This window comes from Lathamus discolor, chromosome 2 (genome assembly GCF_037157495.1).
Source record: "Lathamus discolor isolate bLatDis1 chromosome 2, bLatDis1.hap1, whole genome shotgun sequence".
Taxonomy (NCBI): domain Eukaryota; kingdom Metazoa; phylum Chordata; class Aves; order Psittaciformes; family Psittacidae; genus Lathamus; species Lathamus discolor.
This window is the reverse complement of record NC_088885.1, coordinates 88734239-88760500: the sequence shown is the minus strand read 5'-3', so window position 1 is coordinate 88760500 and position 26262 is coordinate 88734239. Positions and strand designations below refer to the sequence as shown.

The 26262-nt window shown below is 41.7% G+C and overlaps 1 protein-coding gene across 7 annotated transcripts in view; it reads left to right on the top strand.

The window, feature by feature from the left end:
* Positions 1-26262, top strand: part of GRB10 (growth factor receptor bound protein 10) — a 148684-nt gene that overhangs the window by 95580 nt on the left and 26842 nt on the right. The window lies entirely within an intron of this gene.

Below are 26262 nucleotides of genomic sequence, written 5' to 3'. Positions count from 1 at the left end.
TTGTAAGAATGAAGTCTAAAACTGAATCAAGTCTTGTTTCAGATGTGTGCACATTGTGAATGAAGTGGTAATGCCTAATATTTTTTGGATTTTGTTAAGTAACGACTTACTAATTCAAAGTCAAGTTAATTAGCTTAGAGTTAGAGGAACATTTGTGCATATTATACTGCATATTCTAGGTGCCACAAAAATACTGAACAGCTGTTTAAGCACATGGTGCTGCTTCATTTTGCTGTTTTTCATGAAGCTGCTCAAAAACCAAAGTAATGTTATTAGAGCATGTAACTAGGCACAGCTCTTTATAATGGGATTTAAACAGAGCACTGTTCCATGGAAAGCTGGTTGAGTGGCTCTCTGGGTTCTTGGCAGTGAAGACAGCACAGACCAAGCTCTCACGTGGTCCAGAGCGATAACCTCAGTGACACTGCAGTTTTTCTTCTGTCCTATTCCACTCTCTGAGAAACAACCAACCACCTATTTTGTGTCAGTCCTTGAACACATTTAAAGACTAAAGCTTGGCTAAAAAAAACTGTATTTTGTAAACCGTGCTGACTCGCATGGGATGAAAAGATGGGCTGCTCTTACTGATTATTGGCTTAGAACAGTTCTGTGAGTACCCAAAAATAGGATGGTGTTCTGTATCAATGCTCAATTAGTTTGTAACTAGCTCCTGCATCTGCTCTGACTGATAAAGGGGTTTGGGTGCACAGCTAAGCTACGTGCAGTAGACTGATGTATGCCTTTGCATCCTCTGTATTGCTTTACATTGCCATAAATGGCTGTCTGTTTTCTTGAAAGACACAGTGCATCTTCATTGGTTTTGCTGTATTTTTTTAAACGTACAAGACAGATAACCGAAGGATGCTGTAGAGGAAAATTAGAGTCATCCTGTTGAGAATTCAGCAGGACCTTATCAGAGGTCTGGGTGCTGGCTAAAGCAGAGAGGCTGTTCTACCAAGGCAGTGCTAACCTGACTCCAGGGAGACAAAACAAGGGGCAATTCTGCCTCCTGGCACTTGCCATCAGGACAGCAGCATAAGCTGCCTTTCTGAGACAAACTGAGGCGCTGATCTACCTGCGTTTACCTTTCCAAGTATTCTCTAGTTTCAGGAACTCTTTGCCTTTTAGCTTTATGCCTTAATAAAATTAACCAAGCCACCATAAAGATCACTCTGTAAAGCCTGAAAAGCTCTTAGGTGATCTGTGTGTCAGTTTTTGATGGAATTTAGAAACTAGTGGTTAAGAGCATATAAATACAAGTAAACAATCTTTTAATGTATATAAGAAATAAGAAGATGGCTATAAAGACGGAATAAAAGTAGATTTTTTGTCCCCTAAGTTTTACTTTTTAAATAAATCTACCTAATTTTAAAATAGAAAATTTTGACAAGCCTTTTGAAAGCCTAAAATGAAATAAATACTGTGTAGATATGCTTGCTGCTGAAATTTTTAATCCGTTTAATCCGTTGTAGTGGTAAAGCATTTTAGGGTGCAAGATGAGGAAGTAAATCTTGTTGGACAGCAATGGCTTCTTCTGTAGATACACATATATTGTTCATTTCAGTTTATTGACTAATTGGGGGCAGATGAGAAACTGTGGTTCAGTGTGAGGGAAGGATAGGAAAGTGTTCTTTTCCTCACATTTCTTGTGAGGATGCTGCTGATCACGGAGTCATAGAATGGGTTGGAAAGGACTCCAAGATCATCAAGTTTCAACACCCCTGCTATGGGCAGGGACTCCTCACATTACACCATGTCAGCCAAGGTTCTGTCCAACCTGGCATCGAACACTACCAGGGCTGGAGCATTCCACCACTTTTTTTAACAACGGGGTTGTAACATTGCTTGTGCACTGCTCTGCATTTACTTCATGCTCTTTCTTGGCTCAGCAAAGAAAAGTAAAAGCAGTAAAACAATGCTGCAATAAACCTTATTGTTTTCAGTAGGTGGGTTTTGTTTGTTTTCTTATGATGATGAATCATTTTCTTTATCTTGCTTCCAAAAAGTGCACATATTTGGAATATTTTTTTATATACTATATTTGCTGAGATCTGTTGGATAATGGTACTGATTTCACCACAGCAGAGAGCAGTATGCTGCCTCTAGCTCTGCTGCCAGGCAGGCAGTGAATACTGCTTTTAAAGCTTGATGGCTGCAGGAACGCATCACAGCTGTTCCCCAGAAGACAGAGAACAGTGAGAAATAATGGGTCTTCTGTACTAGCACAAAACTAAAAACACATGTAGGCAAATGGGATAGTCATTTAATGGCAGCATCAATATATCTATCTGAGAGGCAAAGCTGGAATGTTAGGCTGATCGAAGTCATTGCAGATTTTTCTTGTTTGACTCTGGATAATATTCCCTGTTACGGAAGAAAACCTAAATTAATTTTTTTTTTTTTTTTTTTGTAGATACTACCTTTTTTCTATTATTTTTTTTTGTAGCCCACAGGCAGGTTGAATAACTGACATAATTTAGCAGTAAAAGAGAAATAACTGAACTTTTAGGTTATGTTTCAAAGGCTGTCATGCACTGAGCAACTTCTACAGCGCCGTGGTCTGGGCTGATAGCGGTGGTGTGACCAAACACATCTGGTGGCAGAGATTAAGAAATTACTTGAACATGCTCCTTTGGAGTTCAGTGCTGATTTTCTTTGTTAGAGTTCTGCAGGTGGAAACAGCCCACTTCGGGTTAAGCTCTGCAGTGAGAATGGTAGATGTTGACCTGTTGATAGTGAATGGCACATGGTTCTGTAAATTGGCACTGCTGAAGCTTTAGTAATGTAGTCAACCAGCTGGTGAGTACATTGGACAAAAGTACCAACTAGCTGTGCTGTTGAGTCCATAGATACTTCAGCTACTGGTGGGATAAGACACCACCGAAGTCTTGAGTTTGGAGAAAGCATGACCCTTCAAGCAGTAGTTGCCAAAAACCTCTAAAGTTCTTTAGTTGAGAGCAGTGTTGTCTGTAAGCTTCAGCAGGAGGATCATGGGAGAGGAGCTACCTGATCAGTACATGCTTGTGCTTCCTCCTTCATCATGTGCCTCTCTGTCCTCTTAAGTATCACCATCTGCCTCTTGTTATGGAACCTGACCATGAGAAACTTCAGCAGACATCTGTGAGCATGTGAGTGCTCCACTTTTGATGCTGGGAAGGGCAGGTTAAAGGTAGGAGCAGGAAGGACATTTTTTGGGTGATACCATGGGACATTGTGATATTTTTTTCTCCTCATTTCCCCATGTCGTTGCTTGTAAAACACATGCACACATAGAAACAGGAGATCACCCTGTGTCTGAGGGGTACAGTGATTGCGGGCTGGGAGAAGGGACAGCTGAAAGGTTTTAAAATATCATTTACTTAAGAGGATAAATATGTTTGTCTAAGAAAAATGGAAACCAGAAAATTACACCAAACCAAGACCAAACATTTGTCCAAAAGATTGCTAAAAACATGAGACAGCTAGGTTACCACTAATTGAAGTTCATCTTTGTGTTGCTGGTATAAACTAAGAACTGGTTGGTAACTTAGGTTATAATTTCTGGTTGTGTACAAATATTTTGGAAAAAGCACGCAATAATTACATGTAGGTCACTGCAGTGCCACAGGATATTAGGCTAAAGTATCTTGTGCGAGTCAATGAAGCTTTCAACTGTAAAAATAGGGCAAATTTCTCACATCCCCCCTCTATACAGCCCAGGCAAACTTCCAAATAGCAGTTTGATGGACCAAAATTATTTACTCTTTTCTAGCAAATTAAATTCACAAACGGGTATAAATTTGTGCCATTCTTTTTTCCAGATTTAGTTGCCCTTCAAGGGAACTCTTGTAAACAGACTTCTTAGATTTAATTATTTTAATTACATGTTATGATGCACTTTTTGGTTGTGTTTTTCCTTCTTCCCGTAAAACTTTTATGCTGGCTCTTCTGGAGACAAGGATGTAGATTTCCAGAAGAAAAGCTGTGTGAAAATACAAACGTTTGTTCAATGAAAACTTGATGCACTAAGTTGGATTTTGCATGTGCGCAGCAAAGTTTGTTCTTAATGCTGCAGCTGAATAGCCTTTAGCAACAAAACATTCTGAAAATGAAAAATGCCATCAGATTGTGCCAACAGGACTTTACTTTCTCTGAACAGGCTAAATGCTGTAGCTGGACAATTCCTTAGGTCAAGGACCAGGCAATCCCTTTGGCCCAACTTTAAAATACTGGTTTTCATGGGTATTACCCATGATATGTTTCTCTCAAATCTTTCTTTAAAGCCAGACTCTTAAGCTAAATAAATAAATCATATGTAGGTTGCTCTGAGGCTTGTTTAAGTCTGATGCCTTTTTTCTAAGAAAGTTATGATTGTGTCTGGAAAAATTGGGAAAGATCAAGCAGCCATTGCAGGGCTCTGATCTCACTGTATGAAGACAGGCCTTGCACTTCCCTGGGTGCCCCTTTCTTGTTTGGAGAAGTAACAGTTTCCCAAACTAAATGAACTGAATTTGATGAACAGTGTAGGAAAGAGGTTGCATTATCTTGTCCTCTGTGTCATGTAAGGATGTTGTCCTGTTATCCCCGAAGAAATCAGCAGGGGTGAGCTCACAAGTTTCATTTGCCTGTGACTGAAGAAAAGAGTAGCAAACACCTGAAGACTAATGAGTCTGCTGGAGTAAGCTAAAGGCAGTCCTCAGCACTGTTCGTGCTGGGCAGTCTGTGGGGCTCCAGGCTTTTCAGCTGAAGCCTCTCATATGGTCTGCCAGCACGAAGTCAAAGCTGCTGTTTCTCCTTCCTCACACCTGTTACAGTGAGCAGCTTGGTGGTAGAAAGCAATGAGTCTGTTCGGTCTTGCTTTTGGAAAGTACCAGAACAGTAGCCACAGTCCCACCATGAATTACTGGAAATATTAAGGGCATCTCACATGGAAACCCAGAAGTCTGCTATTTGTTGAGAGTTTTTGTTTTTAATGACACAAACCTGGCCCCACTCCCAGGAGCATTTTGGCTCCCCACCCATAAGTGATGCTCCGGCAGTGGGAGTGTGCTGGGAGGAGGGCTGCGTGGTCAGGACCAGGGGCAGTGTGCCAGGGGACGCATTCCCCAGCCAAGGGTGGTCTGGCACACACTCTGTAGGATGGGACCAGCCTGACCTAAACATGCCCTGCTGCACACGTGCTGGTGGACCTGCCGGGTGTTCAGCCACACATTAATGCTTGCAGTTGTTGTAAAGAGCTGTTTTACAGTAGTAATGCCATTGCAATTAATCTTTAGGATGCCTTGTGTAAATACTGAGCAGTCTGTAGTATACGCTGCGGTAGCAGCGCATTTGTGTGTTCACACTGGATTTTTATGTGTGCATCTGTGTTGCCTTGTACATTTTTGTTGTGCAACATTACTTGTGTTATAATTAATTAATGGCATGGTGAGAATATAGTTTAGCTGTTCTGTGCTTTGCTCAGGAACTGAATAGTTGAGAAACTAGCAGGCTGAGAATGCAGGGGAAAACGGGAAAATGTAACATGAGAGAAAGTCTGGTTCTGTCTATATCTGGCAAAGCAGGCAGGAGTGGGTTTGGGTGTAAACATCAGTGCAGTAGGGAATAAAAAAAAAGCCCAGAACTGTATTGAGTGATTGCAATTATACCATAAGTGAATGATTGAGATGAATCAGACATAATTTTATACTGATAGCCTTTAAGGAGTTGCTCAGCATAGTGGGAATGTCTGTGCTGAGTCTCAGCTCTCCTTGCTGTCTGTGCTGTCTGGACTCGAGGTGTGTGTTCAGGTCAACTTTAGGCCTTTTGGATAGAAACCTTTTTGGACCTCTGCTGCCCAGTAGGACAGATACAAGAAAGCACCAGCTCATAGGTTAGAGACCCTGCTGTGTATCCTGCATGACCTTGTGGCATGACGTTGTTGCCAGCAATGAGCAGGCGAATTGACCGCAAAGTCCTTTGAGGAGAGAGCTGAGACAGCCCTTACCAAGCTGTGCCAACACCTACAGCTGAGCTGAAGGTGATGCCCCAATGCATGCTGTGGACATGCATAGTGCAGGATTGGGAAGATGCCCAATTTTTTGCTTGCTTGCTGGCATCTGCTTCTAGGGATGGAAGGCAAAGCCAGTGTTTAGTTTGTTCATTTTCAGACCATCAGCACAGTGGTTGCTTAAGTATCAGGAGTAATGCTGTTTACTCACAGCTAGAAAAAGGCTACTTTGGACTTGCTGTAATTCCCTGGGCAGTGAACCATGCCCACATTTAAAGTGGAAATCTGTTTGAAATGTCCATCTTCACTTAGGTGGTGTTTGTGTGTGGATGCACAGGGGAAGAATGAACTTGCAAGTTCATTGGAGTGGTAACAGGATGTTTGTGCATTGCTCCAGAGCTTGCAGATACGATTTTGTTCCATTTCCTAAACAGAGGGGGCGTTAGTTGGAATTTAATAATGCTTTAGCATTAGAAGAATACTGCTGAGTTAATTAAATCATTATGGGATGAGTTTCAATTCTCTGTGCTCTTGATTTATAGTCTTCTTATTGCTATCAAATTCTTATTGTATTATTCTTTCTCCTACTAGGAGTGCAAAATTACTGTACTAAAAAGTGATTTTGTTTAATTAATGTAAGTACCTTTAATCTTTGCTTCAGCCTGGCTGTAATCTGAACATCATTTACAAAACGTCTATAAAAGAGAGCTTAATCTGGACTTGTTAAAAGGCAAGCCATCACTGATTCATAAAAGCTACATGTCCTGTTTCTGTGTTGGCGTTAGGATGGCTTGTTCTCTCCAGTGGTGGACCCTGCTGCTGCCAAGGTTACTGGAGCTGGTTTCTCCTGCTGCATTTCAGGAAGCAACAGAGCTGGAAATACCTTCATTATACCACATGCCATAAGTGGTCGGTTTTCTCTGGTTGCTGAGGAATGGCAGTTGGCAGCAAATGGATTGACTATCAGCTGAGGGTTTGGATGGGAATCCCATTGAACACTGGATGTTTTGGGGGAACCTGAATAAAGCAACTTTATCTCAGCAGACTTACTACCAGTGAAATTTTACTCAGTAAAGCAAAAACTATTCTGCAGGGGTTTAGAAAGGAGTGAAAGTGGGAGAGACCTTTACAAGCTGCTTTTGTGCCTCACCAAACAGGGGCCACTTCAGAGCACCTAGATCTTTCCAGCCACCCCTTTTATCTGCCTATCTGATCCCTTGTCTGGCCAGAGTAATGAACTGTTCTGCTTTTTGGGATACTTAGATACAGACTATGCAAACACCACTTTACCATGCACGTACCCAATGTCAGTGATGTGCACTGCCCATCTGGGCATTGGGGAACCTCATCCCCACCTATGCCTCATGCTTGCCGAGTGGTCGATGCCATTGCAGGAGGCATCACGCTCGCTGAAGTGTGCTCAGCAGCCAGAGAAGGCCCTAGCATCAAGCTCAAGAAAGGGCTTTGAGTGCCAGGAGCAGTGTCTGCACCCTGCAGCCACAGAGGGACGTTGGCTGCCTCACCATGTGGTGACCTTGCACGTGTTCCTTCTCTCACCTTTTATGTTCACCTTTTAAAATCGCATTTCCCTACTATCCTTACCAGAATAGGTAACAAGAATTGGAACAAACCATCCCTAAGGAAAAAACGTTACTCAAAAAAACCTGTAAAAAACACTATGGAAAAGAGTATTCTAAGCTAAACAGCAGTATCCTGATAGTAAAACACCAAGATTTAATTTTACAGACAATTTACCCTTGGGCTTCTGTGAGTCATTTTTGAGCTTGTCCTTGCCTGCAAACTGTTAAGAGCAGGTAATTACTCTGAAGTAACTTGTTTGTCATACTGTTGCTGGTCACACTTTATTTTCCCTATTGCTTACTAAAATCCACTGAAAGCAAGCCAACCACAGTATTACCAGACCTTATAAATAGCTTTACAGATGTTGGCAGCAGTTTTGTTCTCCAAGTATTCAGTTATGTAGAGCAAGGTATAGACAAGATCTTAGATAAGTGTCAGTATCAGGTACACAGTTTTAGCATTGAAAAATACCTGCTGTATTTGCTGTCCCAGACTCCAGAATAGTGTTATGTTTAGGTGATTCAAGCATATATGTGTGTGTGTGTGTGTGTGTGTGTGTGTGTGTGTGTGTGTGTATGAAAATACATATAGAAGATTAAAAGATTGCTTGCAGTACTGTTGCACACATTGCAATGGATTTATGGAGCAGCTTGAAAAGAAGTAGGCATTGAGGATGTAAAGATCATCTGATCAGCAGTGCAGTCTAGTTGAAGGCCTGTTGGCAAGTTCCATCTGAATATGAGGAAAAACTTCTTGGAGGGTGGCAGAGCACTGGAGCAGGCTTCCTCAAGAGGTTGTGGTGTGGTCTTCTGTGGAGATACTCAAAACCCATCTGAATGCAGTCCGGTGCAGCCTGCTCTAGGTAAACCTGCAGCAGGTTTGGATTAGGTAATCTCCAGAGGTCCCTTCCAACCCCAACCATTTTATGATTCTGTAATACATATCCATCATAATTTGCATCCTTGTCTATGGGGGTGTTTTGGTTGCCTTGGGGGAATGGGGTTGGTTTTGTGTGGGTTTTTTTTTTTTTAACTGCACAGATGAAGAAGGTAATCTAAATCCCAAATCTCTTACTGTTTCAGAGAGAGGCTGTAATTCCAAGAGGAGCAGAGTTATCGTTAGGTGGGGGTACAGGAGAGCATCACATACAGCTCCAGGGACAGGGATTGCATATTTCTAATCATTTGTACAGTGTGACACATTTCTTCTTATTAATATCCTAGAAAATATTAAGGGAAAATCAGGAGGCAGCCAACTATATTTGTGCAAATGTGCCTTCAGTATAATTTCCCTTTGCTCTCAGTGAACATTTAGTTCTGCGTTACACTGCATGCAAGTTACAAATGAGCATTTGCTTACAGGCTAATTAGGCATAACTTAGAGCAGTACTTAATTGCAACACTTCAAGCTATACAGAGGAACTTCAAGCCGATCTGGCTAACAAGAAATTAACTTTGTGCTCTGCTTGGGGTTGTGCTAGCTGCTGTTTCTGTAAGGTTTCATTGTGACTTGCCCTCTCTTGTGTGCATGGAATAGTGCTTGGGCAATACCCAGAAGTCAGTTTTTGTCAAGAAGCAGCCTTTAGGGTTTAAACTATAGCAGGATATTCTGAAACAAGTGAGACAGGGCAAGGGCATGGTGGAGTCTTTCAGTGGGTAGGGAAAGTGCCTGTGCAGCAGATGCTGACTTTGAGTGTCTCTAGCAGTTAATCCATCCAACAGATGTCCAAAGGGGTCTCAGTTGAAAGACGCCGATGTTGATGTAAAACTATTAAAGTGAAAAAGCTGAATGAACTTTATAGAAAGGTTTCTATGTGTTACTTTTATCCCTTAAATAAAGGAATAATCTAGTCGTTCTGAAGATGGTTAAATAAATTCTACAGCACTGTAAATACATTCACATCAGTTTCTCCTCTTTGCCTTTCTCAAGCCTTCTCTAAGATGCAGCTGAAAAAAGTTGCAGTGGTGTACTGATTCTTATCTAGCAAAATGGTTGAGGATGATGTGCATACAAAGGGCTTGTTTTTCCCCTAAGCCAGAGTCTGGGAAGTGCTAATTGCCCTACATTCAAATAGCAGCCATTAAGGAAGGGGAGACCCTAATAAAATCCCAGCAAAAAATAATACTAAGTAAGTGTTTATAGTGCCAGACATGTTTCACAGTGACTGCATTCCTTTAGGAGTTTGCAGTAACCACTGCTTTCTACATAATTGAGTTTCTCTCTATTACAGTTATGTCTTTTCTGAATATATAAAACTGCAAAGTATCTGGAGGTTCAGCTTCGGGGCGATGAGAACTGCTGGAGTGTAGAGGAATTAGTCCCTTTTCTTGGTGGACTGCTTTGTTACTGTATTTTGAAATCTGTAAATGTGGGGAAGTAAAAGCTGATGTATTTTTTTTTCTCTCAAACTATGTGACAATACTGAAATAGAATTTCAAGCCAGTAAGATCTCACTGAGTTCAAGAAATATGTTAGAAATATTTGAAGAGAAGGTATCTAAAATTTGAGTTTATTCATGAGCTCAGATGGCTTGGCTTAGACTTGTGTGTCAGTGCAGAACTCTGACCTGATATAAAAGGACTTCTATTATTTGTGTACAAAACTACTTCTGTTGGTGCTAAGGCCAGTTTTCTTGCAATGACTTAGCAAATCTTTTGAAAGGTTAAAGCGTATTTCTTTATGCTGAGTGAGGCTTCTTTTTCACTACAACCATGATAAAGTATTTGGGAAGGACATATTTGCCTTTGCATAACACGGCTGCAAGTTAAGTTTGTATGCTGCAGCTGAGCTACCAATATCTGGAATTAAGTACCTGTATTGACCTCATTAATGCAAGACAAACTTGGAAGTCTTTATGTATAACAGACAAGCAGTAGGAATGACCATACTGTTTATATTATTTGCTGTGCAGTGGCTTTTTTTGCTGCTGCTGCTTGAAGGTGGCACATAGACTAATGAACAGCATAGCTGTTTTTCCCAGCTGTAGGCAGCCCTTTCTTGAATCTCATCTTGCAAAAAGTGAAGCTGAAAATCTTCAACTTTGGAGGAAGATACTGGGTCTGTTATCTTTTTGCTGAAGATAATCTTTACCTTTTTGTGTCTGACTTTCTATCATGAATGTTTGTATCAGCAGAGGTTTGGACTCATTGTCAAAGTTGCACATAAACTCTAGCAGAGAGTTGGGTTTAATTTGGCACCTGCTACCAGATTAATTGAGGTAGACAAGGTAGTGCTATCTTGGGAAGTAATTGCATTCCACGTTTTGTTTAATTATCCTTATGCTTGACCATGGGCCCTCTGCATGTGCCCTGCTCCTCCCCGCCCAGAGTTACGCTGCTCTGTGCAGGGGCAAAAATTTATGTACAGAATTGTACGTTTGCCTTTAAGTTTATTCCACAGTAAAACTGAAATGAAACTTCCCAACAAATACCACTGCTGAGCAAATGTTAGCTAATTTTTTTTTCTGTTTTACATTCCCTGGTCTCTGTATCATTATATGTCATATTAGGCAAGTACTTGTCATAGTTCTTCACAGTGTCAAGAAATACGATCACCTTTAAACAGCCTTTGGGTGGGAATTATTTCTGTGAACTATAGCTGTATAAAAGTTAAACCTCTCATTTGGGTTACGTGTCTGGGTATCTCCAGTCAGTGATGAGATAGAGGAGTACTTTTTGAGTACATTCAAGCTGTCTTAGGGTAGCAAAACTATAGAAGATGATAATTTGTACTGATGTGCCTCTTTTTATTGACCACAGTGGGAACCTGAGCAGTTAGTGAAGACAAGATGAGCTTTGACTGAGGTGGCTAGTGACAGCTGAAATGGCTACCACCATTTGTAGTGGTAGTTTGGGTGGAAGGCAAACCAAACCTTAAACTAGGTAGTGATCTGTGATGGAGAAGATCCTTGCCTTCCCCTAATCTGTTCTATTAGGACCAAATCTGGCCATGTTTCTAAGTGGGTAATTTTTATTGACTGTTTTTCCGAACGGCCAACCTCCTCATCAGTTATTCCTGGAAGAAACTGTAGAGTTTGTTTATCTGGAGAGATGCTGGCAGCTGCAGGGCTGATTTTTTTCTATCATCTGTTAAAGGCATGTGAAAAATTAACAGTTTCTAACCACATTCTTCTTGTGTAAGTTAAAGTCAGTGCTCTTCCACACATCTCTGTAGTGCTTTAACTTCAGTGTTCAGACATCAGAGGTAGCCACTGTCAACAGATGAACAGATATGTAAGATTTAGAGAGGTAATACAGTCTTTCTTACTTGTAGCCATAGGTACTTGATACACAATAGTAACGCCAATTCTTGTGGGAAAAAAATATTGGTTTTTGAGGAACAAATGGGGATCTGAGGGTGATGGTGGGAGTATCTCCTCTTCCAAGGGCCAGTAAGCCCACAGGGGAGAGTAACAGGAGGAGTTTCTAAGGTTGTGGAACTGGACCACTATGCCAGAAGATAAATGATCTCTGATTTGTCTGCTGATTTTGTGTGAGGAAAAGCTACCCTCAACTCTCATTTTGAGTAGCAAACCAAATGCAACAAACCTAAATTGGTTTGTGAAGAAGGAAGGAGGTATAATTTTCCCAAATTAATTATCTTTGTAATAGAAAGTCCAAGGCATTGGGATTTCTTTGTGATGTTTTAGCTAAAAAAACTGAATTTGTCATTTCAAGGTGATTTCCTCATCGAACCCCAGAATGAAACTCCCTGGTAATTTATCTGATCCAGTCTGTACGCATGGAAAATAATGGTCTTTACAGGTAAGGTTAAGCCACCAGGCACTGTCTGTGGAAGGAGGATGTGTTACATGGCACCTAGAATAGGATGTACCTTTTCGCTTTCTCTTTAAACCCAGTTTTCATGATGTAGCTTGAGCAAGTTCATGCACTAGCTATTTTGTTACACTTAAAAAACTGAAATTGGTAGAGTGTATAGGTTGGCACAGCCTTGGTTGATGTGAGCCAAGCAAACTTGGGTTGTTTTCTGTACAGCTGGGTGTACTGAAAGAAGAACCTGCAGAACTCTGGCAACAAATCCACAAAACCACTTATTCCTCACAAGTTACGCTTTGGTTCTCATCAGTGTCTGTTATGTTGAAGGGTGTATGAGCAACAGTTGAACTGAAAATAGTTTCAGTACAGAGTATTTTTTGTTAATACCCTGAAGCTAGCCAAAAATTTTTACTTTTGCCATGTGTAATCTTGTGCAACAAGATGGGGGAGTTGTGGAAGAAGCAAGTGTTGTGACACCTTTCTACACTGTACAAAAGGCAAGATAGATTTTTCTCCAATAGGAAACCGTATGGTGGTTATGCTAAACCACCATCCCAAGACACAGCCTTCTGAAGCTGGAAAAGGCTATAAAGTTTTTCCCATGTGTAGCATTGTCTCTACGTGAATGAATAAAGAGTGATAGCAAGTGACATTTGCTGAATTCAGCAGATTTTGTTGGACGCAGAGTTAGAAATGAAGCAATAATTACTAATTGCACATAATTATTACTTACTAGCTATTATTATTGGAGATTGTAATCATTAATGCAATATTTTTTAATGGGCACTTTTCAAAATAAATTAGTTATGATATGTACAGCTATTTGTTTAACCTTAGAAATTCTACATGGGGATTGAATGGAAGAACAGCAGTAGGTGTTGTAATTTGAAATCTATAGAATTAAATTTGAATGTGTGTTACTAGTTTACATATATGCAAGACTGCAGTAAGCATATGGTCTAAAAGATGCATATCTTAGTATTCAGATTCATATCAAAACTAAGCTAGTGTTTAGGGGGGGCAGGGGAGGAAGGAAAACCACTGTTTACATTCATATATGTTTGTTTATAAAGTTTTGTCTAGAAGGGACTATTAAATTATTATGCTGCCCAGGATCCTGAGATGTTTACATATCTTTTGGTACATGTTGATCTAAGTTGTACTTTTGCCCTTTAGGCCTAGCCTTCTTATTGTTATTCTTACATAGCTGGGTCTGTTGAGTGCACAACATTTTTTTGTTAAATGTTTCATTTTGGATGGGAATGGGATTAAGTCACTCATGGAAATAGAAACTTCAGAATGTGAAAGATGTCCAAAGGTTGATCTACCTTCTGCCAGTCAATCTGGAAAAAAACATGAGCTTGTGAAAAGGCAAAATAAACCTGACATCAGTGCTTTTACATTCTCTTTCAGTTTCTCTGTGGTTTGGTTTAAGAAGGTTTCAATGACCTAGATTCTTTTCTCAGCATAATCCTTAAGGAAGATCCATGATGTAAATACAGAGCCATCAAAATCCTTTTCAAAATTTGTGCCAGGATGGAAGTAAAAGTTGCTGGTCTCTCTGCATGGTGCATTTCTTCAGCTTATTGCCAATAATTTAGGGAGAGGGGGAAAGGGAGGAAGGGAGCATACTGGAAGGTAGTGACTATTAACATCTTATCTATAATGCATAAAAACACAGAGTTGAGTCCCTTGTTAATTGCCTTTCTGAGTCTTCAAAATGGTCGATTTCTCCACGATCAGCTACAGTAGCAAGGCTACTGTTAAAAGATTTCCCACTTAATTCCATGCTGAATTGGTTTCTAGGGGTGTCTGTTGTCTTACAGAAAAGATTTGCTCAATATTTGGTATTTTCCATGGAGCTGTTTTTCCTATCCGTATGCCTGTGCTAAACAAAGAAACTAGGCATGTGAGCTATTTGAATATAAATGTCTTTCTAATACAGCTAATTATTTTAAATGTTTAATGGGAGCTTCATGAAAAGTGTTGCATAAACTTTTCAATTAGAGAGAAGGCTCGCTGATTGCATTTGCGCAATGTTTAATTGGGTGGACAACACAGAATAAATACATTTGGAAATTATCTCGGATTACCTACTTTTAGGGGGATGCCTATAGGGAGGGGAAAGCTTTGCTTCCAATCAACTTCAAAGATAAGGGCTTAATTGGAAGCTGACTATGCCTTGACAGCTTCAGAGCAGCAGTGACTTCCATGTAAAATAATCTGAAGCAGATGCTGAATGAAGAAGTAGCATTTTCTTTCATGCAAGCTTTGGCATCAAATCTCTAGCATTATGTTATGTAGTTCTATATCAGGAAGCATTTTTATTATTGTGACATTGGTTTCAGCACAGTACCTTATATTTAGACTTGCACAGTTAAGTTCATCAGCCTTTGACAAATGGATTTCAAGTATTTCTGAAACATTTACCTTAAAGGGAACTTTGAACCACTGTGGCATGGCTTGGGAGAATGCTGATGAAAGATCCTAGGAAAAGACACAATTAGGGTTACTAAGCTATGATCAAACTTCACTAGATTTTTTTTTAATGCTTTTAGTTAGTATCGTGGTATTTATGTAACCTGCACTATTTGTGTAAGATATTATAGGCCAGGGAAATGGGCTGCCAGAAACCTCATAAAGTTCAACAACAGTGAGTGCAAAGTCCTGCACGTGGGGAAGAATTACCCCAGGCATCACTACAGGCTGGGGGACACCCGGCTGGATAGCAGCTAGGCAGAGGAAGCCCTGGGAGTCCTGGTGGACACCAAGTTGAATGTGAACCAGCATTGTTCCCTTGCTGCAACGAAGCCTGCTGATCTCCTGGGCTGTCTAGGCAAAGCTTTGCCAGCAGGTTGAGGGAGGTGATACTTCCCATTTATTCAGCACTGGTGAGGCCACACCTGGAGTGCTGGGTTCAGTTCTGGGCTCCCCAGTACAAGAGAGGCATGGAGATACTGCAGAGAGTCCAGCAAAGGGCTAGAGATGATTAAGGGACTGGAGCATCTCTCCTGTGAAGAAAGGCTGAGAGAGCTGGGACTGCTCAGCTTGGAGAAGAGAAGGCTTGGGGGCATCTTAGGAATGTATAGAAGTACCTGAAATGAAGGTGCAAAGAGGATATAGCCAGTTTTTTTTCAGTGGAGCCCAGTGGAAGGACCAGAGGCAGTAGGCATAAACTGAAACTCAGGATTTCAAAATGTATCATCTCTGTGTTATGTCCTAATACTAAGTTTGGAATTACAAGGATCAAGTTCACTGTTACATTTCACTGTTAATTCAATTCTAACTACTGAATTTCTAAGAAGAGTAATCTTCTTACTTTCCTAGTGTGTGCCAGAATTATCAACATAATCCACTTGAACATCTTGTAAGAATTTGGGGAAAATTTGCTTTCTGGGGGGATTTCTGTGTTGAATGTTTGAATCTTATTTGACCATGCATACTGAAAGGAAGCAATGGCAATCAAAGTATGCCTAAATATCTGTTCTGCTTCATACCTCAGCAAAAATAGAGAGGAGCCAGTTGTCTGATTTATAAATGCTGAAAACCTGGACCAGAGCACTTAGAAAATGATCTGTTCTCATGGGAAATCCTTAGCCTTGGAGGCACTAAAAATGAAATCACTCAAATGCTTATTCAATTAATCATAAGGGATAGTACAGCTTTAGAATGAAAGATTACCAGCTGGCAAAAAAAGATGACGGAAAACATTTAAGGGCTGTGAAGAGAGATTTATATGATTCAGTGAAGCTTTGCACTGAAATCTGTTCGATAAGTGGCAGTGGAATACTGATAATGATGTAACCTCAAAGGTGAAAGCCTGGTCTGGGAGTATGATATGAATCACCATGGGGGGTAGGGGGTTGTATTGATGTCAAGGTAAGAGGAGCTGCTTTCACGCAGGTAGCTATGCTGGTCAGCAGCACAAAGCAGCGCTTACATCTTCATGATGTGACCTGCAGTGAGAGATGCAGAGAGCTGACAATGTGTTAGTCTTCAGGGATGGGCTAAGGAGAGTGAGAGATGCAGAGAGCTGACAATGTGTTAGTCTTCAGGGATGGGCTAAGGAGAGGAGTTGCAAGAGAGGAAGGACGGAGCAGTGTGTGGTAACTTCAAATTGGGCTTCTGAAAACAGCGTGGAGAATATGAGAGGAGAGCCTGTTACTGTTCAGAGACAGCTACGTGACCACAGGTCCTTTAAAGCAAATGTGCGTTGCTGAACGTCTTACCCCTTGCAGCTTTAGCAAAGTAACCTTTTTAGAAGTTGGAATGAAGGCTGCAGCCTTCCAGCCAAAGAATGCCATCTATAATGAGCTAACCACTTTTGAGCCACTGCTGCTCCAGGAATTAGTGCTTGGAAACCTCAGTGTACCTAGACGATAGGGGGGAGCTTCTGGAGGACATTGTTGTCAGTAAGAATGTATAGAGGACCGTTTAGTTGCCTTTGTTTCTCAGCTTTTGGTAAAAACTAGTTGAATCTTTTCCGTTCCTAATAGGCTATGTTCAGATGCTAAGGTCTGTTTCTATGTCATGTATTGCTTGTTCAGTATCTTTTTAATTAGTGACATTTTATTTAGTCCAAATTAAATATGCCAGATGTAGCTGATTTAGTGGCTAACAATGATGAGTGAGGGGAGGGAGGGAGAGCTAACATTATATAGCCGTCTGTTCTCAGGGAAGTTGGTTGTGTGGTGGGTTTTTTTTTTTCTTATTTCTAGTTCCACAAGAGAAGTTGGAGTGGTAACCATGGCAGCAGGGAATTTGTCCCTGTAAGCTCAGCAAAGGGTTGGGTTGTGTGGGGTTTTTTTGTGTTTGTGTTTTTGTTTGTGGTGCCCCTACCAGGAGGAAGGGGTGTGCAAAAATGGTCTCGAGCAAGCGCTGGAGAGGGGACTCAGAAATGGATAAGTTAGAGGTGCTTGCCGTGGAGTTAAAACTCATGCTTTGGTCCTGCCTCAGCGTGCACAGGTGGATGGGTGCAGTGGCGAAGCGGAGCAGGGTGAGATGTGAAAAATTTCTTGGTAACTCTGATGTCTACACGAGGTGTTTTGGGGTGGGGTGCTAAGAGGCAGTGTGCTAATGAACCTCTTGTATTGGTTGTGGTTAGGTTTTTGCCAGTGTTACTCTTTGCTTTTTTTTTTTCCACTGAAAATGAAGACTCCTGAGCAGGTTGGGAGGGAGGGAGATTTGCACGGAGCTAGATGCATTCATGAGAGAATATCCAGCTTAGTCATGGTGACATAACCCCAGGTTTTGCATCAGCCCTGGAAACTTAGGATATCTCATTCTTGAATTTGGGGAAACCCATTGTTTTCCTCTGAGATCTAAATTTATCAGAAACGAAACAGCAGGGCAGTTTTATGGAGCAGTTTGCCATTAAAGCAATTGCTGAAAATGAGAATTATACGTGCCTTAGGAGGACATGTATAAGGGAGAGGATAACGTAAGCCCTCTTCTCCCATTGACTTAACTTTTCCTGGGCTCGGATCTGCAGGGGGTTAATTCTGGGCACACAATCGATGCTTACACAGTTGCGCAGAAATACTCTCCCAATGCGAGCAGCTCTGTTAAAAGCATTTATTGTGTGCGTGTGACAAACTGACCCATAAAACATCCTGAACGTTGCAGGCAGCAACAATTAGCCGATACTCGCTGCTTGAAATCGCCAGCTTCCAGAGCCGGTAGCTTGGGAGACGGGAAGTTAAGCAATATTGCTGAACACTGTACAGCAAGGAGGCAGCTGACAGCCGGGCATTAGGATGCTTTAGCATGCTGCTGTACTTAAGCCTGTTACCCACTTGTTTTAAAGCACCTGTCTTATTGTCAGAGTAGTATGAACTCAGCCCTATTAGGAAAACCTATTACTGGGTTGTGACCGATGCTATTGGAGTGAGGGAAATTTACATTTCCAAGGTGTGCTTGAGATTTTGGGGATTTTCAGTACATGGAGGCTGTTAGGTTGTGAGTTTTCATAATGTATTTATACTTCAGATTCCCATCATTAAATGGTCATCATTCCTGGAGAGCCTGTGAGGCTATAGCAGTCTTCATTAGGAGTCTTTCTCCATGTCTTGCCCTTTTTTGCATTAGCTTCCATTACCTTTTCCATTGCCCTAAGTTGCTCTCATATTCATGTTTTCACACTTTGATTGGTTGTAGCCCTGTATTGTGTCCCCATATGATATACTGTGCTTGATCCTTTTCTGGTCAAGCTACACAGGTTAAGTTCAGAGATGGGTTTTGGGTTTTTTTTTGATGTTTCACCTTCAGTTTTGCTTTCCAGCTTTCCCCTGTCTCCCAGCAGCTTTGGTGTAACTGCCTGGTCCGGGATGTCAGCGTTGGTTCATCTGGATGTGGAGGGGAATAAAGGGACTCTTGTAACAAGAGATAATTGACGTTTTTTTAATCTACTGCACCTCTGTATGTGTCTTGAAAACTCTCTTTCTCCTGCCGTTGTCAGTTCTGGTGAGGCTTGGCAGATCCAGGAGCTGGGGCTTCAGCTAAGAACTTGTTCTCATTAATTTCTTTAATTTATTTTAGCCTTCAGGGCTGCAGAGAAAAACCTGAGGAACTCTGCGCTTGCAAGCACCAGGCAGCAAACTCACAAATCCTTAAATCCTCGCCTTTCTCACTCTTTGTGATTACTTTTTTGGGGAGGAGGGAGGAAGAGACAGGAGTGGGAAGAGGGTCTATCTTTGTCTTCCTCTGCTTTCCCTTCGAAGTTTGTAATTTCTGTCTAGCTCTGCATCTTGTGCTTGCTCAGATTCCTTTGCTGATGGGCTAGGTAAATTGAATTGCAGTTGTTCAAGACAAATTTCATAACTACCAGTTCTTAAAATAATGTGTTTGTTTTGTCATGTCTGGACATTGCAAATTTAGCTTATTTGGCATTGTCCCCGATTGTTGGGCTGTTTTGTTGTTTTACTCTATTCCTGTTATTACATCAACCACTGTCAAAATCCCAAGGCCCCACTGTATCAGAAAGGAGACTGTAACTGCCCCAAAGGTTTTCCCACGCATTAAAAATGCAAATATTTTCAGATACTAATCCTCAGTTTCCAAAGACATCTTCAAAAGTGGTCTCTGATCCCTTTCCTAGTAATAATTGTGGCTGGACCAGTGCATGCAAATGGAGGGCTGTATGTACAACCCTTATTGGTGCTCCTGTGTTCTGCTCTGGAATGTCTCTGCTCCTTTCCCTTCAGAAAAGCATGCAAGGAAAGGGGAATTTTGTGGAAGTTGTGCTTGGACAACAGTAAATCAAAGCAAGAAGCTAGCAATACATTGCTGGACCCTATGCTGAAATGGCTTTCTGGCTCATAGGGTGGCCTGGTCACTCAGGTGACAAGTGCCTCAGCAGCAGTGGGTTACTGGGAAAGAAGGAGCCATCCAAGCCTTTAGGACCTGCACCATTTTTCTAAATCCTATGGGAAGCAGCTCCCTGGAGCCTTGTTGCGCTGTCTGCCAAGCTTCAAATTAATGTGGTTCTTGTGGTTGAAAGCCTGTGCAGTAAGGAAGATGTAGTAATAATTCCTTTTCTACAGAGTAATTTATAATGGCAAACCAATTTAAAATACTCAGTAACTAGCTTGGTTACTTAAGAATTTTAATCAAGAAATTATTATGGGTTTTCTTTGTATTACCCTTTCTAGGCTTGTTAGTGACTTGAATTGTGTTTGCAAGAACTTTTCTACTAAACCTTTCTCTTGGAGCTAATTCAGACAATAAATAATGCAGTCTGTAGGCACAGCTGAGGAAGACTGCAAACCATCTAGGGATAAATTGCACAATAAAATATATGAAAGATAAAGGTTAATGCCAGCAACATCACTTAATGTCTTTCATTACATAATCAAAGGAGTGTAACAGTGCCTGTAACTCTTTTTTTTTTTCAGTACGTAAAGGATCTCAAAACCAGAAAGGATCTTTGCATGAAAAGCAGTTGCTGTTGGGAGGAGCTGTATGGAGAGACAGGAGCACATTTACAGATTTATAATCAAAACTAATAGGAAATGCTGAGAGGGGGGAGGATGCATATGAGGAAGAAAATGTCAACTGACGGTGCTGTGACCACAGGAAGAGTCTCGACCCCAGGTTCGGGTCTGGGTGAGCTGGCTGTTGCCAGGCTGCCTTCCCACTGTGGACTGGTACTGTCAAAGCCTATCCAAACTGCTTCCCAAGCTTTCTCTCTTCAGGCATTCTGCAAATACCCAGAAGCTCCAGCAAAATTCACAAAGGCTTATTGTTACTCTTAAAAGGATTGAAAAATTAGTCTTTCTTCTTGCTTTTACCTTAAAATGAGGAATTGAGTGGGAAGATGTGAAAATGTCAAACGGGTCAAATGATTTGCCTGAGCATGTGAGCATTAAACCAAAGTGGGAAAAAGTGAAGCAGCTTTTAGGGGCAATGGCACAAACTGGGTTTGTTGTCTTTATGTAGGCATGTCTCACTTCCAACTGCATTCTGCTATTTAATTGTAAAATAGGGAAATTATAGGGTAGCAACTTACAGTTTCCAAACCTTCTGTCTCTAAGTATGTGAACACATGTTGGAATAAATCTTTTGTTCGTGCATGTCTTGAACACATGCTCTGTACAGTGTTTTCTTAAAAGTACATTGCACAGTTCACACCTTTATATATAAACAGCTGGGATTTTTGAAGAACCTTTGATGCAAACCTAGGCCTATACAGAGGGCATTAATACTTCAAGTTTTGAGAAGACAGAAACAAATAATGAGTATAGATTTCATCCAGTGGGTCCATAACAAATAGCCATTTTCACATATAGTTTTGAATAACAGGAAAAAAAGCTTTAACTTGTTAACAATTGTTAACAATTAACACTTGTTAACAATTAACAGTTGTTAACAAATTAACAATTGTTAACTTGTTAACAATTTAAGCTTTTAATAGTACCCCAAATTTGCGCATTTTGTATGTTCCTTTAAATGTGCTTTTTGTATATACAGCATCATAGACTTTGCTTATTTAGTTTTTATTTTTTTTTAGCTCATATGTCAACAGTTGCAGTGTGTAATGTGCTGGTTTTGGCTGGGATAGAGTTAATTTTCTTCATAGTAGCTAGTAAAGAAATGCATTCTCTATTTGTGCTGGAAACAGAGTTGATAATTCAGGGATGTTTTAGCTGTTGCTGAGCAGTGCTTGGACAGAGTCAAGGCCTTTTCTGCTCTTCACCCCACCGCACCAGCAAGCAGGCTGGGGGTGCACAAGGAGCTGGGAGCTGACCCCAACTGAGCAAAGGGGTATTCCATACCATATGATGTCATGTTCAGCATGCAAAGCTGGGGTAAGAAGGAAGGGAAGACATTCAGAGTGATGGTGTTTGTCTTCCCAAGTAACTGTTAACATGTGATGGAGCCCTGCTTTCCTGCGTATGGCTGAACACCTGCCTGCCCATGGGAAGCGGTGAATGAATCCCCTGTTTTGCTTTCCTTGCATCTGCAGCTTTTGCTTTACCTATTGAACTGTCTTTATCTCAACCTGCAAATTTTCTCACTTTTACTCTTCTGATTCTCTGTTCTCTCCCACCTGGAGGGAGTGAGGGAGCAGCTGTGGGTCTTAGCTGCTGGCTGGGGTTAAACTACAATAATAGTTATGCCATTAGTACAGAGACATGTTTGCTTGATTAGTCACCATGGCCTGAATTCAGCCAGTATAGCTTATGGCATCCAGCTGAAGTCCAGAGTCAGGAGCCTAGATTCTCTCTGCAGCTAGCAGAGGGACACAGATGCCTTTGTCATGTGCTTTAGATCTTAAGTTACTCCATCTCTCTCCCTTAGCTTCAAAAGGAATTTAACTCTCTAATATTACCTGGGGTGAACGTGGGCCTGGGCGTTCATATGTGACAGGTTCGGCAGCGCTAGCCCTCCAAATATAGCTGCTAAAGTGAACCCGATGCTAATCCTGCCCTGTTCTTCTGCGCCCACACTGCTGTGATTCCCAAAACCTGTCTGGTATGACCCTCACAGAGTTCACGACTTCAGTATTGGTGTTTAATGACTACTGAACATATGATGATACTGTGACTCTGTGACTCCCTTTCAAGTCAAGTGATTTCTCTGACTCTCAGAAATGGGCTTAATGTTTTTTGTGTTGGGTTTTTTTTTTCCCCAAGATTGCTGTTCTGAACATGAAAGTCAAAGACTAAGGTCTTGATCTTACAACAGTTGTTCGCCTTTGTTGTTCATAGGCTTTTAAAATGTACCTAAATATAGTATATGCCAGAGGAGAGAGTTAATGTTGCTATGAGAACCTTAACCTCAGCATTTCCTAGGGTTTTATGTTTATGTGGAGAGAAAAAAGAAGTGATCAAGTAATTCATAGTTGGTTTTGTTTTATAAGAAAGTATTATCTGATGCCTTGTATATAAGTGATCATATCTGCAATGTATTGTTGTTTGTCTGAAGGGCTTTTTTCCAGCACAAGCTATGCAACGGAGGCAAAAAGAGCTTTAGTGTTGACCTATATATTAACTTCATTGCAGCACTTGAAATTCCCATGTCTTAGAAAGCTGCCTTAATGCTGCTGGGCAAGTAAGGGGGAGAATGGCTGGTGCTCTTGTGAGTAGATGTGGTTGAGGGAGTTGCTTGCCAGTAAGGTGTGTGTAGAGTGTGCTTAGAGGCTTTTCTTTATCAGAGGTTTGCAACTTTAGGAAGCAAACCCTTCCTATTTTATTACTCTTTCAACTAGGCAAGTAGCAGTTCACTGCTAACCTGCATGCAGAGCTTGAGCCTTGAGCAGCTTTGAGTTGACTGATCCCAATTTAAAGCTTCCCTATTCCTCCAGTGACTCTGACTTTGCTCTTGTGAGCCCATAAGCTTTGAGTATAAAAGGCTTTTGGGAAAACGATCTCATCCAAAGAAGGTTCCAGTGGAAACAGCAAGTACCTGCTTGGTACATAGGTGCCTTTCTGCAGTAAATCGCTCCTTCTTGCACAAGGTACATGCATTTCAATTCAGTTTTCTTTCTCTTTGCATCAGTGATGGTATGGCTCTTATGTCTGAACAATCTTGATGAATGAAATTGGGTGATGAAAGTCAGAATTTGCTGGACTGGTTTTCAGTTTGTGCAGTTCTTAGTAATGATTCTTCAATGTATTTTAATGCCTTTCTGTGATGTCTCTGATCTTCATCTGTTACAAAGGGAAACTCTTGAAAAAGTACAGTACTGAAACCTTTTATCTCTCAGATTTCAGTCAGAGGGCCTTCTGATACCTGGTACTCTCTCCTTGTACTTAGTTTGGAGTCATAATCCAGGATAATAAAGGATGGTTTGCCGTGATATAGATTACACTGTGATTAATTTTAGATTGCAGAATGCAAATTTAGATCTGTTTGATGCTGAAAATTTTTAGCATAATGTCCTCTAAAAGCATGAGTTTTTTATTATAATTGTATATGGTCGTAGGTTTTCTTTTGCAGAAAGGGAAAAAATAGCACAGAGAAGTGGAGAAGTAGTAATGTGACTGTGACACGACTAGGGGGCTTTTTTTTTTGTCCTCATTCCTAATAGTGCTTGTGTTACTTGATGCACACAAAATACTGCAGTGAGGTTGAGGAACTGAGGCTGGAAGATGAAACAGCCATGAGGGTACTCAAGATACACGGCCCATTATATGAAACCACTGAAGTGATGAATATTAATGTTCTTTTAAATTTTTAATTTTTAAGTCTTTCTGTCTTTCAAAAAGGGAAAAGACGAGAAAAAAAAAAAAGCTTGGGGGAAGAATTCTTCCCAGAACAATGGTGCAGTCTGTTATCTGCTCCTTTGCACTGTAAAGCACTGAATGTTCAGCCAATATAGTGCTCTGGTTGGCTTAGCATTCTTAACCTTAATTTTGAATAGAAGGTGCCTTGTGCTGCTGACGTAATTAGGGCCTTTTGTAAATCACTGTTGCAGGCAGTCTGCTGTTGCATTTCACTGCATTTCTCGGAGGGATGCAGGGCAAAAGTGTCAGACTAACTTTCTGAACCTCTCTTCAGGCTAAGTGTTTTCATTATTGCAGTATTTTATTCAGAATGCATTCTGCTTCGTTTTCCTCTGTAGCTAATAAGCCCCAAATCAATTTTGCAAGTGAAACAGTGTTTCTGCTGGAAAGAAAAATTTGAATAGGGAACCCTTAACATCTCAAAGTAGTTGATGCTTCCTTGAAAAAAAGAAGGGGGGAAGGGGGGAAGGATAGGAAATGTGAGAGGGTTGGATTTGACCATTGACTTTAAATCAAGTCCTCTCTGTGATACAGGAATATTGTTATCTGCCTCTTTTGTCATGGGAGCAAGTTTGAGCTGGAGCTTTGTCATTGAGCTGGTTTCTTATTTGTGATTATACGTCATGCTCTGCAGCATTGTGCGGGGGCATAAAATCCCCTTACCTTTCACATGAGCCTCTTGGGGAGTGTTGCAGTCTTGTCTCTGCAGAGGCATGGGGTTTCATCTCACTTCTGTCTCTCTCCTGTCCTCTAGGGCAGGGTTCAGCTCAGGCCATTACATCCCCTCCTGATGCAGTCTTTTATATCTGTGATGTCAGTGGTGATATGCGGCCTTGCGCTGTCCTTGATAGCAAACACAGCACTATTAATAGTCAGTGAAGTTAACTTGCTCATTTCTGCGTTCACACTGTCCACCCACTGCAGCTCAGTCCCTGGGCTTTAAAAGGTGTCATTAAAAACCCCCACTCCTGACTGGCCCTGCGAATGGATGTACTTGAAGAAGAATGTGGCATCGCAGCAGAGTGACACACCACCAGACAACAGCCGCTGTGTATCCTCAGCCTGCTCAGGGATACTGTTGTCCTTCAAGGGTAGCTGGCTTCTGGGCAAGGAGCAGGAGGGTGGTGGGACCCATGACCCTTCACTTCATACTGAGGGAGCACAGCATGAATGCGTGTTGAAGACAGCTGCAGCTTTCTTCCAGCGGCCATACTTCATTAAGTCTTTCCATGCTTGGGAGTAGGGAGAACCGTGGTGGTTGTCTCACAGCTCTCTTTTCCACCTGCAAGGACTTGAGAGGCACCCTCAGCACAAGAGCTTTCCCTCTCTAGCGGGACTCGTCAGGGACAAGGATCAGGTGCACCCTGTCCTCCTGTTTCACTGCCGTATTCCCAGCAAAACAGCGGTGTGTGTGTGTGTGTGTGTGTGTGCTCCAGGTGTTGCAGAAGTGGCAATTCCACTGCGTATGCCTGGTGCAGGCTCCCCTGTGAAGCGCAGGGCTGTGCTTCTTGGCAACTAAGGAATGAATGAATGATGTCACCAGGCTGGTTCCTGAGGCAGGAAATCCATCTGAAACAGTTCTGTTTCAGTACAGAAAGTGCGGTTATGTGGACAGAGTAAAACCAAAAGGAGAAAGAAGTTCTTTCGACACCACCTTTTGGTTGTGTCACTCCTGTCCAATCTGACTGCAGTAAGAAGTAGAAGAAAAAAAAAAATCCAAGTCCCACCCCGCTCCCCACTAAAAGCAAACCAAACACAAAGGCAACTTTCTGTCTTGCTGAATACTGGCTTTTCTGTGCGCCAGCACGTCCGGGGAGGAACGCGAGAGCCGTGCTCCCCTGTTGCGCACCGATGTTCTTCCAGGGCGTCCCTCGGGCGCTCGATCGTTCCCCTGTCCCACGGGCACTGGCAGGGCGGCTGGCACATGGATGTGACGCACCGGTACCCGTGAAATGGGCGCTCACTGCAGAGAGAGACTTGTTCACAGGGCAAGGAACGGAGGCACACGTACACCACAGCACCCCCCTTAACCCCCCCAATCCAGATTTCTGTGTGTATGAGGATGCCTCTGACTTGGTGAAGTGTTGGCAGGAGTGGGAGTGCAGCTGTAACACTGTACGGCGTGCATGCCTTCCCCAGCGACACAGCAACCGGGATCCCCTTCCTCTCCCCTTCCTCACTCTTTTCTTCTCTCCTTCCTCTCCGAGCCTAC